Source organism: Parus major, chromosome 7 (genome assembly GCF_001522545.3).
Source record: "Parus major isolate Abel chromosome 7, Parus_major1.1, whole genome shotgun sequence".
NCBI classification, from domain to species: domain Eukaryota; kingdom Metazoa; phylum Chordata; class Aves; order Passeriformes; family Paridae; genus Parus; species Parus major.
In genome coordinates, this window is record NC_031776.1 from 2,587,017 (window position 1) to 2,593,016 (window position 6,000).

The following is a 6,000-nucleotide window of genomic DNA, read 5'->3' on the forward strand; positions in this document are numbered from 1 at the left end:
GAGAGCAGGGTTACATTGGATATTGGGAAAAAATTCTTCCCTGTGAGGGTGGTGATGCCCTAGCACAGGTTGCCCAGAGAAGCTGTGGCTGCCTCATCCCTGGAAGTGTCCCAAGACCAGGTTGGACTGGGCTAGGAACAACCTGGGACACTGGAAGGTGTCCCTGCCCATGGCAGGGTGTTGGAACTAGATGATCTCTAAGATCCTTTCCAACCCAAACCATTCTGTGATTCTGCATCCGAGAAGGGATGTTCTGGCTGTGTGCTAGAGGGGTGTCTGGGTTTGGATGTGATTGATGTGTCCTGGTTTGGGGATGGCTTTGCAGGGGAATCAGACAGTTTGCCTCCCCACAGGTTTAGTTTGGCTTTATATAGCTTCATTTTAATTTGTTTTGGTGATGTTTAAAGGATATTCAAATATCCTGTGCTCTGCTCATGTCCCATCATTTATTCAATAGGATTGAAGTCTCATTGGAGCTTTTTCCTGGTGTTTTAAAGCATTACAGGAGCTCGTCCTGAGCCAAGAATGCAGTAACATCATATTGGAAATAATGGGAAGAGGTAAATGCAAGAATTATAAATACCACATTAAGGTTATTTCCAAATCATACCAGGGCCTACATCCAAGAAAGAAAAATCAGGCTTAATAAGCATTGTGCTCTGATGTGTTAATACGGAGAAGTAAAAAGAGGATGAAGCTGAATAGAGGCATACAAAAGTGATGGTGTTGCTGGTGTTAGGACAACACCCTAGTTTCCCTTCTCTTTAGGCTGTAGGGAGCAAGTGATGTTTTTTAGCTTGGCTCAGTGTCCCTGTTGTGAGTCTGTTTTCTGTTGTTGGGTTTTTTTCATGTAGCAGACCAAGAAGAGTATAGAAAAACAGGTCAGTCTGGCTGTTGGTTGATTTGTTAGGGTAGGAAGCAAACAAGGTAGGATTCTCCAGCTACCTGCAGCTGCCTGTGGGCTAGCAGAGGGTGGGCTGGGCCTGCCAGTGGACAAGGAAGACCCAGCCAAAAAGCAGGACTCCATTCAAAGTGGATGTCCATGCCTGGCCTGGTTTGGGGCTTCAGAGATGAAGTGTCACAAGTGGTGAGCATTATACCAGTGGTCTGATGTGGATCTTTCTTACCCCAGGAAAGGTGTCTTATCACCACAAGGCTGCTTTGGAAAAACACGTTATTGTGGGCATCTCTGTCTATATGAACACAGTCCTCAGCTTTGAAATTCCCCATCATACCAAGCTTATCTTCCTCAGCCAGGCCCTGCTTTCATTTACATCCCTCCCCACGCCTTTCCTCAACAACCCCCTGCCTCTGCCATGCTCTGTGTTGCCCTCAAGCAAAGGTTGTGGTATTCAGCACGATGTAAAACCAACACATCTCAGTCCTATTCAAACTCCTGTTTTCTTCCCTGGCAGTTATTTGAGTGGGAAGTAAGGAAGTACATTGTTCTGATATCTCTTATGTCCCTTGAGGATGCTGTTTGCCAGGCACTGGGCCTCAGTTTCTCCAGTCTCCCAGAGACCACAGCCTTGCAAGCACTTATCTATGCCCCTTACTCAGTATTATGGGATTGCTTACTGGAGAGGCCTCAAGTGCCCTGTCTCAGATGCTGCACAACAGTAGAGGTGAGAGTGGAATTGAATCCAGGCTGCTTCTCAAGGGTTACTGCTATAGGCAGACTTCTGGTTTGTCTGCTGTTTGCTCTCAGGGTTCATAAGAACTTCAGGGTAAAATCTTCTTCCAGGAGAAAAAGGGCTGGTGAGTATTGCTCTGTTGAACCTTGTTCAATGGCTGCATCACGCTGCCTGTGCCACTCACTGTGAGTTAACTCTGGGGTAACTTCAGCACTGAGCTGATGAACAGGCTGGCCAGGAGTGTTCCACAATAACAGAGAGGCTCAAGAGCCCTGATGCATTTTGAGTTTCTTTTTCAGCCCTTATCAGCTTGGAGCAGCTTTGTTTTACTGTGTTCCTCAGAGGTCCCAGTTAAATCACATCCGTGGTGTGTCGACTGTCATTGTAAATCCCTGCTCAGGGTCCCACAGAGCTGCTGAGGTGACAGTGAGCCTTTAGCTGAAGTTCAGAGACACCAAAGAGCTCTGCATGTTCAGTTTGACCTGGGATGTGAAGGTTACATCCCCTCTTCACTCACCAACACCACTGGTCGGTTTTCCCAAACCTGTGACATCAGTGTCTAATGCTTTTCCTGCAAAAGAACCAATTTCCTTGTAATAGAATAAATAGTGCAGATTTCAGCCTGAGTTATTCTCCTAATGCTCTGGGTTATGAATGAGACCCAAAGGTGCATGAACTGAAGGACGATTTATTTTCTGAATGCTCCCATTCCTTTCCTCCCAGAGGCTGGTTCCTAGCCAGGCATAGAAGGAAAAATAATACCAAAAAAGTAAGAAATAGTTTCTCTTGCTGGCGACTCAGTGCCTGCTCTATGATCTGAACCCCACATGTAGGCTGTGGCTGAATGGGTGTTTGAAAATGCAAATATGGGGTTTGCAGTAAAAAAAAAACAAATTTCATCCACTTTGAGGTTCTTTGCCTTGTCAGGCTATTTGTGTGAAAGGAAGAATTCCCAGAGAAAAGAAAAGAGGAGGAAATTATTTTGTTTGATTATTTTTGCTGTAGGTGTGAATAAATTATTTTTTTATCCACCGATAACAGGCTGCTTTACCTTTTCACAGCACCATGGAATCCCAGAATGGTTTGTGTTGGAAGAACCCTCAAATCCCATTTCATTCCACCTCCTGCCATGGGCAGGGACACCTTCCACTATCCCAGGTTGCTCCAAGTCCCGTCCAACTTGGCCTTGGACACTTCTAGGGATGGGGCATCCACAGCTTCTCTGGGATATTGAAATCACTGATTGATCGGTGTCTCCCTTTGCCCCCAGCTCTTTGGACACCGGTGTTTGTGTGGCTGGGTGAGAGGGCTGCTGCCGGGACAGCTTTCCTGCCGGGATCCCGCCGGGATGCTGCCAAACGTGCAGAGAACCGGCTCCCACTAGAGCGCGCTAGGACAGTTAAAATGGAGCTGGTTTTCTGCTGGCATCAGGGTGCTTCCATCAGCGATGCCTTTGTAAGGAACGGCACTTGTGTTTTTCAGCAGGGATTCTGGCTAAGTTCCCCATCTTTTGAGTTCGGTTTCCCTGGATGAGTGTGCAGCAAAGCCAGCTGTAGCTGCCTTAGAGCACTGAGGTTTGGGCTGGGACAAGTGCTGGCAAAAACCTGTTGGAAGATCCTGGCCTGGACAGAGGGCAGGGAGAAGCTTCATCCTCAAGCCCTGTCTCATCTCACAATCCCTTTGTTTGCTGCTCTGTAAGGCAGAGGAAGTGGAAATCTTTGCAGAACTTGGACATGGACAGGTGTCCACCTCAAAGTCCCATTGTTGGTCTGCTGCTGTTATTTGTGCATTTTGAAGCTACCCCTAACAAACTTGCCCATCTTCACAGGAGAATTTCCTGCCTCCACCCAGGCTCTTAGAACCCTGTCTGCTACCCTCGTTTGCTTCATGTTTACTTAATTAGCCAGCTGGAGCATAATTCCTTTCATGATCTATGGTCTAATACATAAAGATGACAGTGACATGAATCTTGGCTTAGGTTTCAATTTGCATGTTAATTCATTGTGGTTCCCCAGATAGCTGGAATTCGCTCCAACAGGATCTGGGAGAAGATGAAATGGGCTCCTGTGTCCTGGCGAGAGCCCGGAGCGATAGGTGACATAGTTTTACTGTCCACCAGGCACCATCTCTTGCAGATCTACAGCAAAAAGCAAAGCAAAAGTGAAAAGCAAAGCAAAAATCCTAAATGAGGAGAACAGAGTCATGGCTCTGGTAGTTGAGAAGCATCTGGAAATCAGTGAAGCCTGGTGAGAGAGCCTGCGCAGATTAAGAAGGAACAGAGTGATTTTACACAGCAATCCAGCCCCAGCCTGGTTCACAAAGCCATCGACACACTTATCTAGAGAAGAGAGAGACTCCAGGCAGGGAGGAAACAGTGATTTCCCTCAGTGGGAGACAAGTCCACGTTGGCTCTGAAGGGTTTAGGCACAAACCCCATCACTCCATGGGACTCATCTTTCTGTCTGACATCCAGGGGCTGGCTTGGAGGGAAGGAAATGCTGCGAGCCTACGTTCAGTTCCAGCGCTCTGGGGGACCACGGGAACGCTGTCAGGCTCACAGGAGACTGACAGCAAACACAGGCAGAGCTGCCATTTTCCTGAAATGCCTGAAAAAACAGCGGCTTGCCAAAGGTGGCACGAGGAGGCTCTCCTGGAAAGACAGCCATAGGTGGTTATTTATCTGTTATGTTAGAGCTAACTGAGATCCCCACCCAAGAGAGCTGAGATCCAGGATAAAAACAGGGCTTGCCGCAAGACCCTGTGAGCTGAATAGAAATCATGGCTAAATAGGAGGATGGGAAGAGAGACAGAGTTGTGTGAAGAGGCATGGCCAGCATCACACAGCAGGCAGTGCCACAGCCAGTGAGGCTTGGAGCAGTCTCTAGCTGGCAGATGGGTTTAGTTGCAGCAAATCATCCATTTTCAGATTTTGCTGATTTTACACAGTCTAATTTTAATAACAGAAGAAAAGAGTGAGACTTTTCTTCATAAATTAGTTTTTTTCCTCCCAAGTAACTGCACTAGGTAACTGTATTTTGGGCTTAGAAACATGGATAACATTTAAATGAAGAATTGTGGGGACAAAAAATTGAAAATAAATGTTGTCTCTTCTCTGTGTTCAAAACCCAATGGCTTTGGATTCTCCAGGAGTTTCTTGAGCTTTCTGAAAATGCTGTTATCCTGTATGCCCTACATTCATAATCAGTTGTGGCTCCTTCTTTCTGTTCTGAGGTTCTTTGCTCAGTCTTGAGTCACAACAGGACAAATTTTGGCGTTTCAAAATCATCTTCCTGATGCTTTATGGCTACAAAAAGAAGGGTTCCCCCTCTCCTCCCAGAAAACATAATTAAATCAAGCCTTTTCATTTTTCACCTCAATCAAAGCCAAGTTTTTCAGCTTTTCATTAAAAACCAAGTATTTGAAGTTGTTCAGGAGACCTTAAAATGAACATTTCCAGGTTCTAGAATAAACACTGTCATTTTCCAGATACTGCTTTTCAGAAAAGTAGGATTTAATCACGTAGCTTCTGTTCCATTAATATTTTGAGCTAGCTTGGTACAGGTCTGGATTTGGGAAATGTGAGGTTATGATAATCCTGTGCCAATTCAGTGAAGGGTGTTGGTGTTTCCCTGCATGAAACAGAGGGAGGAAAAGCCTGTTCACAGTTGAAATCTCTCAGAGAAAAACCCTGGGCAGGACCCAGTTCCATCAATCCTGCGCCTGTGTTCATGTGACAAATCCACCTGGAAGCCACAGGGAGTCTTCAGGATGGGGATGACAAACACCAAGCCCTCATTAGGCAGAGCTGAGGCAGGTACTAATTAACCTGGAGCTGCAGTGGTGCTGCTCGTGCCTCTTGTCCCGATGATTCCTGACTCTCTTGAGGCAAGGGCAGGATCAGCCTTGGCTCTGCTTGGTGCAGCTTTCCTCCACCTTTTCCTCCACCTGTCTCCATGAATTTCAGGCATGGAAATTGTGTCCCTGTGCCCATCTGTGCTCAGTGGCTCTGGAGCCACTGGAGCTTTAATTGTGTGGAGCTGTTTTCCTGAGCTAAATTAGCAGACGGATGGGGGTGACAATTTCGGCCCCTTATGAGTTTGGTGGTAAAAACTGAGCCTGGGACTCAGGCCAAGGCAGCAGGGCCAGAGGGAATTTAATGGCACTTCCTGCAAAACACTGCTACAGACTTTCAATTGACTTTCTTCAATTTGCCTAACTAATGTCTTCTCCAGCCCTGCTTTTTAATTCATGATGCTGTCATCAATCACATAATTATGACCTCATCTCATTCTCTGTTAAGACTTGGGTGACAAATAAGGACAGGGTCACACTTCAGTTTGTGTTGCTTTGTTTTATTGCCTAGATG